This window comes from Trichoplusia ni, chromosome 2, assembly GCF_003590095.1.
Source record: "Trichoplusia ni isolate ovarian cell line Hi5 chromosome 2, tn1, whole genome shotgun sequence".
In the NCBI taxonomy this organism is placed as follows: Eukaryota; Metazoa; Arthropoda; class Insecta; order Lepidoptera; family Noctuidae; genus Trichoplusia; species Trichoplusia ni.
The window spans coordinates 16,466,045-16,475,814 of NC_039479.1; positions in this window are offsets into that span (position 1 = coordinate 16,466,045).

A 9,770-nucleotide genomic window follows, 5' to 3' on the forward strand; every position below is an offset into this window, starting at 1 on the left:
AGAAAATTGATGAAGTAGTTTTTATTTCTTATTAATTGTTTCTTTATTATATGTGTGAATTACGTGTGTCCTGTGAGACTATCCTTTAGAGGTCACAGACGATGTGAAAACCAGATAATAAAGCTATAAAATATACTTTGATTAATTTGATATTTTTTTAAGCAATTGTAATTCTTTTGTAGAGTTCCGTGTGCAAAGAGTAAATGGGGGCTTATTCATAATGTAACGCTTCCTGACCGTCTGTGATCAGGCTGTATCTCATGAACAGTCAAAGCTTAACAAACGATTAAAAATTGATATTTAACGTAACACTAGTCAATTACATTAATTAGGTAGAATGGCTGACATTTTTTTTTAATTGTTCACTTTAGCCTTTAAGGAATCCTCATTTTCGCGAGTCCGACTCGCATCAAAATAGTTTTTATATTGTAAGTACTTACATCGACATAGAAATTTCTAGAAGAACAATAATGAATACTCTCCATCATCCGATTAAATCACGTTAAGGTCATTGACATTTCATCGGTCAAGTGCATGTCGAAAGCGCATATATTAAAGGTTTCGCAGCTGGAACAATGCCGACCATACAAACACATACATACATACATCTAGTGTTGTGAAACTTAAATGTCAGCTGACGAAGTGTGCCGTGATAAGTTATCGATGATACATTTTTGTTAAGCCTTCAATGTTCGACACTCCCTTGAACTTTTACGAAAATGTACGTATTTTAATTGGACTTATACTTTTTTGCTTAAAATGTTTAATAATATCTCAATCGATACTACAATATGTTTTCATTAAGGAAGTAAGAATTCTTACTTGTTTATCGATCTTGGGGATTATTACAGTTTTGACATCACCTCACATCAGTATACCAAAAAGAAAAATATCATTTAGGTTGCGTGCTATAGTCAAACTGCGTTGTCATATCTTTTTTTTTTAAACAAAAACATAAAGCCTACTTAAAATAAAAACTACTGTTTCAAACTTGATGATTTTTGATGGGACCAAATGAACAAAATGTGGTCATCCAGTCCGAAGTTTTGAAGAAAAAACATAACAAAACGAATTGAGAACATACACCTTTTTAAAGTCAGTTAAAAATATACGATCTTTAGGTTGATTACATAGAGAAAGACTAGTTTAAATTCCGTTATTTAAGTAATTAGAGTAGCATTACGATTTTTAGAAGCATACGTTAAGAATTCTAATGGCACAATTATTATAATGTTTATTATTTGTTAATGTTGATTCAACTCTAAAAAAGTGTCATTGATTTATATTTTGGCAGCAGTATAAAAGATTCGACCTACCAACGACTTTGCTTCGATACCTTTTAAATGTTCTCTACTGATTTTATGATTATTATTATCAGTCAATAGTGTCCCAGACGGCAAAGGCTTCCCTTCCCTCCTTCCATTTATCTCGGCATTTGGCTAACAGAGACCAGTTTTGTGATAGAAAAAATTGAAAAAAACATTTATTCACAACACGAGACATGCTTGATAAAAATAACAAAAAGATACGGAACAACTTTAATTTGATCCAAAAAATAGAAGAAAGAGAAAAATAAATAATGAGTGGAGTTGGTCCCAATATCTTTTGGGTCTATCGTGACATCTGTCTTCTGTCGGTCTTTACCACTCAAAGGTTGTCATCGCCCAGTGCTCATTCGGTATTCTACAGACATGACCAGCCATCAGTTCCAATTAAATACAGATGCTGGTCTGTATGTAGGTGGTCTAAAATTATGTCACTCAAATTCATATAACGTAGTGCTAAAGACATGACTAACAATACTTAGAAAGAATAAGTGATCTAATGATGGCAAGCATCAATAATTCATGTAGATAAGGAGCCTACCACCAGCTTTAAACAAATGTCACAGTGATATTTATTGAGCTAATTATACAGTTGCAGTTGTGATAAGGAGACGCCGCCATACAAAATGGCAAGTTCCATCTCTCTTTCACACATGCAACTTTAAAAGGTGGTGGTAGATTATGTCTTATTTATTCCACCTATGTTGGGATGGCTTATGCATTATTGAAAGGAAAATGTAAGCAGTGGTAGAAGCTTTGGAAATGAGCCCATTGGATGACGTATCCCGATTAGTCGCCCTTTGTAGAAAAGACGATGTAAATTAAAAAATGGTAAACTGTTTTACCATATTCTTTGTTTGCATGTTAATGAAATACATCGAACATGCGCTTTTTCTTTTTACCAAGTGGTTCTTTTTCAACTAGATATATGAATTGGTTAATTTATGTTATTCACATACCTTATAAAATATGAATATGTCCACTGTCCGTAAAATAGTAATAAAACTTTATAGAGATTCGAGAATAATATTATGATCTTGCAATTGTTGATTAAGTTAATTTATTATACCTACTTGTTATAAAATGACGCAGATATATATTTTTATTCCCTTTTAAAATAGCGTTTTATATCCTATAGCTCCACACGCTCCTATAGAATTATTTTTAATTTTATCAAATTTAGTCATCATATTTCAGTTTAATTTATGTTTTCCAATTTATTGTTGTTGTATTGTTCTGCTATTGTCAAACTTGTCAAGAGAAAAATATAAAAACAACGGTTGCGAGTATAAGCGAGAATATTTGTGGTAGTTACGTTTATCTGTCTATTAAATTATGCCCTTTTTTACCTAGCCCACTGTAGCCCGATGCTGGGCAAAGGCTTCCCCTAAATTCGCCCACTTGTTTTTGTTACGTCAAAAAATACGGTCCTACGTCTCTTATGTTTTACATTAGAACTACCTCCATCAACAGTAAATTTTATAATCTGAGGTAGGAGTAGTAATTCACTGACAAACACTCAATACAAAATATCAAAAATTACTTATTGCGTATTCTAGATAGAGGCAACAAACGTTTTCCTAGACTTCTAGTTATTGCTACAAAGCCTGATTGAAATTTTGAAGGTTGTACCTATCTGATGATTATCAAAGCAAGATAAAGGCTTTAAGCTTAACTTGTTACCTTTGTATTATTCTACAATGTTGGTTAGTAGGTTGAACGAAGGTAGACTACACCTAGTTTTCTTGATAGTATCTTTAGGTCAACTTCTACGGTAATAGCTCAATATGTAAAGTGTCGTGCCTAGCTCGCTTGAAGATTAATCAGATCTTTGATATACAGATTCATATCTATTTTACTTAACCACATTAAAAATATATAGTATGTTTGAGATAAGTCTCTAAGTCTGTCTTTAGATGTAAGACAATTAAAAAAATGGGTATTCTAAAATAATTCCAATGCAATTTGCTTTTGTGCAGTGTTCAAATAAACACCTTAGGTACAGTTAAATCGCTCTTAAATTCAATTAAAATCTGATCTGTTAATTAATTTTTGTTGATACAGTCGATCAATCATCCAAAATAATTTTAATAAATATGAATGTATGTTTCTTTTCTTATTTCAAATATCGACTGGGATTCCGATTTCAATTACGATCGTAATTGGTTCTCAATATTAACAAATCGTTTCTATGGAATTATGTTTCTGAAGATCTCAAGCAAATTAATTAACTGACTTGAACTGTCAAAATGATATGTGAAAACATATAATTTTCAATGATATTAATGATATTGTCAACATTTAAAAAGCTCTCATTGAGTACCTACAATTTAAAAATTTCTTTTATATGACTAAGGGCTGATTTAGCAATCATCACTTAGGTCATCCACCTGAAAAATATGGTGCTGGCGGCTTGAAATAATTCCTATACAAAAGCTATCAAAGCGACAAACATATTCTTCAGATGAAAAATATTTCACCTCTATTTCATGTGACTAATGTAATTAAAAGGAAGACAGCATTGTAATGTTGGAGTTATTATTATTCTGTGCTCATCAAGCATGCTTATTTCCTCGTATCAGTACCTATCTTTTATCTTTGTGTTGCACGTGCCAGAAGTATATGCAAAATAGTCCGGAGAAGTAGCAAAAGCCTACACTCAGGCTCTCAGGCAACTCCATTGGTCTATTAAAACAATAGTAGGTATGTGGAAAACCATGAACAACACAAAAAAAAACAAGATAGGATAAAAGAGACCAGAGATTAAGACCTGTTATTAAATATTCTCTCCGAAATCAATGTAATCTAACCTCACCCAATTGGTAGAGATATCCTGTTCATCTGGCATGTTTGATAATAACTATAGAAACGAAAAGTATTAAAAAGAAGTTTATTCTGGAATTTTTTCGACTCCTAAAAATATTGGGGTAATTATTTAGAGACAGAATACTTACTCAAAAATTAACTTTTGAATATATGGAGCGCTTTACTGGATTAATTTAGCCTCTTATTAATTAACTTGATTTTAAGTAAATTAAAATACTGACCCTATTTCATGAAATACTTCTTGATGTTATTCCTTTGTTAATCTATTTAAAGACAATTAAGACTAGCTATTTATAATCATCTTTTTATGATTAGTCTATTACACAATGGTTGTTTATTGCGCTTTGCAATGCAATACAGAAGTATTAAATAAATAGGTATAATTTTATAAAAATGTATATTACATAGTAAAAGCGTTTGTCCACTGCGGCCGATGAAGCACAGCGATAAAATATCGTGGCGATGACTATTTTATTACTGCTGGTTATCAGGTCAGATTTAGACAATAGGATAAATTATTTTTCAGTGCAAAAGAAACGTAATTTTTTTATTTTGTGTCACAAACATACATTTTTCAAATGACAGTGAATAGAACTAATGAGTGATGTCATTATTGTGTATTTATGAAATCGTATTGTCATAAAAGTGTCCTAAATTTTAAAGCATTGTATCTTTGTCAGTTTTTGATTTTCAGAAAAAGGTCAAAAAATAAATTAGTTTCAAAATTTATTTTATTTATCTAACCGAGTGACTAAATAGAATTTTACTATTAATACCTAGCTATCATCCCTATTTTTTGTGTTTGTAATCCTGGTGTCTGTATCGACCACGGTGGACAAACGCGTAAATAACATGCAACTTATTTATACTAATAACTTTGAAATGTGGTTTCTCCTGCTTTATTTAAGTTACATAATCAAACATTTCCTACCCTAAGATTTATGGAGCTCTATCCCTTATATTTACGATGTATAAGGGATGCGAGGTTACTATTCAATGTTTTTTTAAATAAAATATATTTAGTGAATTTACTGCCTTAAAAACCTTGCCCAGATCAGAAGAGGCATGTGTCCAGCAGTGGGACAAATATAGTTCGCGCATCATAGAAATAATGTTATGATACTTATTTGATTTAAAACATTAAGTTATTATAGTGTAGATAACAATTATACCAGTAAGTCATACATTTGAAGAAGTATGAGTAAGATACTCGCATAGTAACGTGTCATGTTTGTTTTGTAATAAAAAATGTAATTGCTGTAATTGCATATTTAACATTGTAGAGCTATGTTTGCAATTAGCGTAACATACGTAACAATCATAACGAGTAATGTTCAGTGTTTATCTATAGTAACGATTTATATTGAAATATTTAAGACTTCGTCAGAGTCGTTATGAAGTTCTGTATTTTCAATATCAAAATTGTTGTTTTTGTGTGCACCTGTGGCGTGCACGCATTTTCTTCTCGTTTTGGTGATATGTTTCATTATTGCATGATATTACATGTATGTCGTAAAACCTTCTTTAGTAAATGGACTATCTAACTCTGGGAACACTTCAAATCGGTTCAGTACTTGATGAGATAAGCGTGTTCAAACAAACAAAAAAACTCTTCACCTTTATAATTTATATTATTAGATACAGATAAAATCGAGGTAGTCATGCCATTTTAAAATCAATACCAGAAAGACCGATTTACAGGATCGATAATACGATTTTTACGATTTATTTGTTTTATATGTTTTGTTCCGAAAAGCAAAATAAATAAATATGAGAAACAATGAGCTATATTGCACGAGAACGAAAACCATGTAGGCAAAACTGTATGGGTCAGCTAAAAATATAAGTATACGTACCTATAAAATGTCTATAATAAATACCTAGTACTATCTTTATTCGATTTTCCGGAACTTTATAGGCGTGTAAAAATCAGTTTTGTTGTTATTTCGATGGACGATGGAATCAAAATTGAACGGCATTCTTTATTGTATGTCAGGGTTTACGACAATTTTTACGCTGTTGTAAATTTTCATCATTACTGACATTTGACCCGGTAGCTTCGAAGTGAATTCCGTTTCCGCTACTCATTAAATTTCTTAAGTTCATGCTAAAGGGACTTTAGGTATAACTGTCGAATGTGAGGTCATTCGGTAAAATATGGCTTGTCATTACCTTACGGCTGATGTCCGACCGACGCAGTAAGCGACTAACTGTTAGCTGGTTATAAAATATTATATGTAGTGTCGATCTTATTATTGCTACACATTTTATACACGGTGATATTTTAGTCCGCGATTTTTTCTGTCTGGGTATTATTTATGTATAATATCATGTAAGTATTTAGAAATATCATTTAAGCATGTTTTTCAGTATATTTTAATTAAGTAACTATTTGAAATTATATATGAGGGTCTTGTTTTTTATTATTTATATCTACTTGTTAGTTTCTAGCTTAACTCGCTACTCGTTCATCGTCGGCCCTCGGACATGTGCCTTACTGCACATACAATCCAATAAAATTTCTGCGATCGAATATTGTTTCCTGATAACATTAAGCTGTTAGCGTGTTAGTAATGACCGTAGTCTATTGCAATATTGTATTAAATTTGATATGTATTGTATTAAATACTGCTTTGTCATATTGTGTATCACATATCTTCAATCCTGTCTATAGTGGTTTCGGAGTAAGTTTTCTGCTTCCTCATGCACCTGACTGATTGTCTGGTTTATTTTAAAGGAACTTTTTTTATTTGTGTTTGTTTGTTTTTGGTTTTCCTACTTGATCTAGGGACGGGGATTCCTCCGATCACCATGACATCTTTGGAAGCGATAAATAATGAAAAAACAAAACCGCAACAGAAATACCCGCTTATTTGTCGGTTTCCGTTAAGATTGGCTACTGTCACAGACAAAGGTTTCGAAACTAATTGTTTCAAGACACATTAAGTATATTAATCTATTCTCCGTTAATTTAAGTTTCTTTCTTCACTTCTCTATAAAATTCCCTTGCATGTTAGCCCCAAACCAGGAATAGGGAAGTACGTACATATGCTTACTGTGCCATAGTATTGTAACCAGAGTCTCCTAAATCATTTATACGCTGTAATTCGTTTTAAAAATGTTCGGATTTGGCAAGTAACTACCTCAGAGTTAGTTTTTCAAATATGTATAATAATAGGTATACGCGTTTTATACGTGTTAAATTTATGTATGCCAGTTTGATCGCCATCTCCAACAATATGACAAGTACGTGTACTGTCATCTTATTTTCTGTTGATGCGTGGTTGGACCCTCTTTTGAACTGCTTGGAGTTGTCAGGAAAGTATTTCTATAATAAAGTGTCCTCTTCAAGAGGACATCTGATCCAGGTTTGGGTAAGGACTGGACACATTATTACCTACCAAGAAGTGGCAATTACTAAGGGGTCCTCTAAACGATTGTTAGAGTTATTAGTAATACAATCCCCTAGAATTCAACGTGTGTATGCCAGTAAGTATTCCTTATTATGACCGGGTGTTGTGGTTTAATTTCAGCCTATGTTCAGTGGACCGTGATAGGCTAAGTTTTTTTATTGATTGATTCCTTGTTATATTGGTATGAAGACCAAAGGTTTGGCTCTACATTTTCAGACTCTGCGATGTCAAGGTATTGTTAACGGTAACGTGATATCAAAAAGAACCGTGTGCAAATGCGATATTGTACCAATGAAGTGCATAAATAATAATCATTAGACTTTGGATCGCAGATTGTTAAATGTCAAACATAGCTGTCGCCAAACAAATACTTTAAAGAATGATGGCACCGCTGTCTGTCCGTCTATCCCCCGGCCTTTTTCGTATGAACCGTTATAGTAAAAGGGCTGAATTTGTCAGACGATTTATAGCTGTTGCAGCTTTAACTACAAATATAACATAGAATTGAGGTTAAGCTGTTGCTTAACCTCAGTTCTTCATGTTGTTACAGTTAATAATTTGATGGCCGACCAATTATTTTTGCAATTTTGCTTTTCGTCTTTCAAGCTACATTTAGTTACACGGTAACAGCGGATGAAATATATAGCATATACATGTAAGGGATGATGAGGAGGTTATTTTTTTGCGAAGCATTCTATGACGAATTCCATTAAATGTTATTTCATTGTATACTGAGTTTTCGGAACTCTGATAAGCGTTTGAGCACTTTAATGATCGTTGAAAAGATAAGGGTCTGTGGTGTCGGACCATTATCACGTATTGATCTCAATTTTTTTAGCAGGAAGACATTGCCTGGAAAACACCGCCTGTAGGCTTAATTCTGGATATGTTACATCCAGAATGTTTGCACATGTTTTGAAAAAGATTTTGTTGCTCAACTGTCCTGACTGTAGAACAGTGAAGTATTCACATTTTGATGGAATGGTTTCGCGGTAGCATCTGAAGGTATATTATTGTCGAACGATGGTGTCGACACTGGGTTCTTAGGTTTTGTCATTTTGAGCCCTCAGTGTTGCGATTCCGACTCGAATTTGACCAGGTTTTATGAGATAGTGGATGTCTTCTTGGAGTTTCTTAATCAGTGGTTGATGAAGTTACCATTTTCAACACAAGGAGCACGATCATTCCATTTCCAATTACAATAAATATGGCTGCAGTTCTACCGCAATCCCAAATTGGGGATACCCTTCATTAACTAAGGATCAACATTATCTATATTTGAGAACTCCGATATATTTCCGAGTCGTTAAGGCCTACGGACCTGATTGTTTGACCAAAATAGTTTGATAATTCCATTAAAACTATTCATATATATCTTAATAAGTTCCAGTGTTCGGCGCCTGCGGGAAAACGCGCGCTGAATACGAATTGGGTGCGTTTGAAATCAGTTTTAATGATTAGGCGCTCGCGTGCACATAATGAACTTTCTTGGGTAGTTTCGGCCTTGTTGTCAAAACTAGTTCAACGTTAACGGCTTTGTTGTGACTGAAAATATGCTTGTTAAATTATTATTGTAACATTCTTATAGAATTATTTGTTTGAAACCTTTAAAGAAGGTGCCGAAGGGGAGTAGGGTTATTCATTAAAGCAATTTTATTTTGCTGGTTACAGTACAGTAAAGGTTGACCACCAAACACTATTTCATATGTGATCCATAATAGTTTACTCGTTTACTTTAGCATCTCCGCTTAGGTCCTAAACTAGTCAGGCCATTCCGATAAATACGTGTTAGTAAACCGTTATGAAATAAATAGCAATGTTCGTATGCTGGCAACAGTAAAATCTTACAAAGTCATTTATAACTTAAATAGAAAAGCCAAACATATTTCGAAATCCAGTCTTATAAATCACTTAGGATCAGACACAAGTTACTGCGGCTCTTGGCGACAGATTTCACAAAATGTATTTCTAAGTTTGTTATTGGTACTAGTTTATAACAAACACAATAGGGCACGTCGCTGAAACCTTTCAGCCAAGCTTAGTACACAGTATTCTACGTACAGTTAGCAACAAAAGTATGTTTACACATCAAATTTATTTACCAAACCACTATTCGTAGTAGCTGTATTTTTTCATAAGCCTAACTAACTAAATTATTTAAGATGATTCAGGAAGTTCGTAAATTTTTACACATATTTTTCATAAA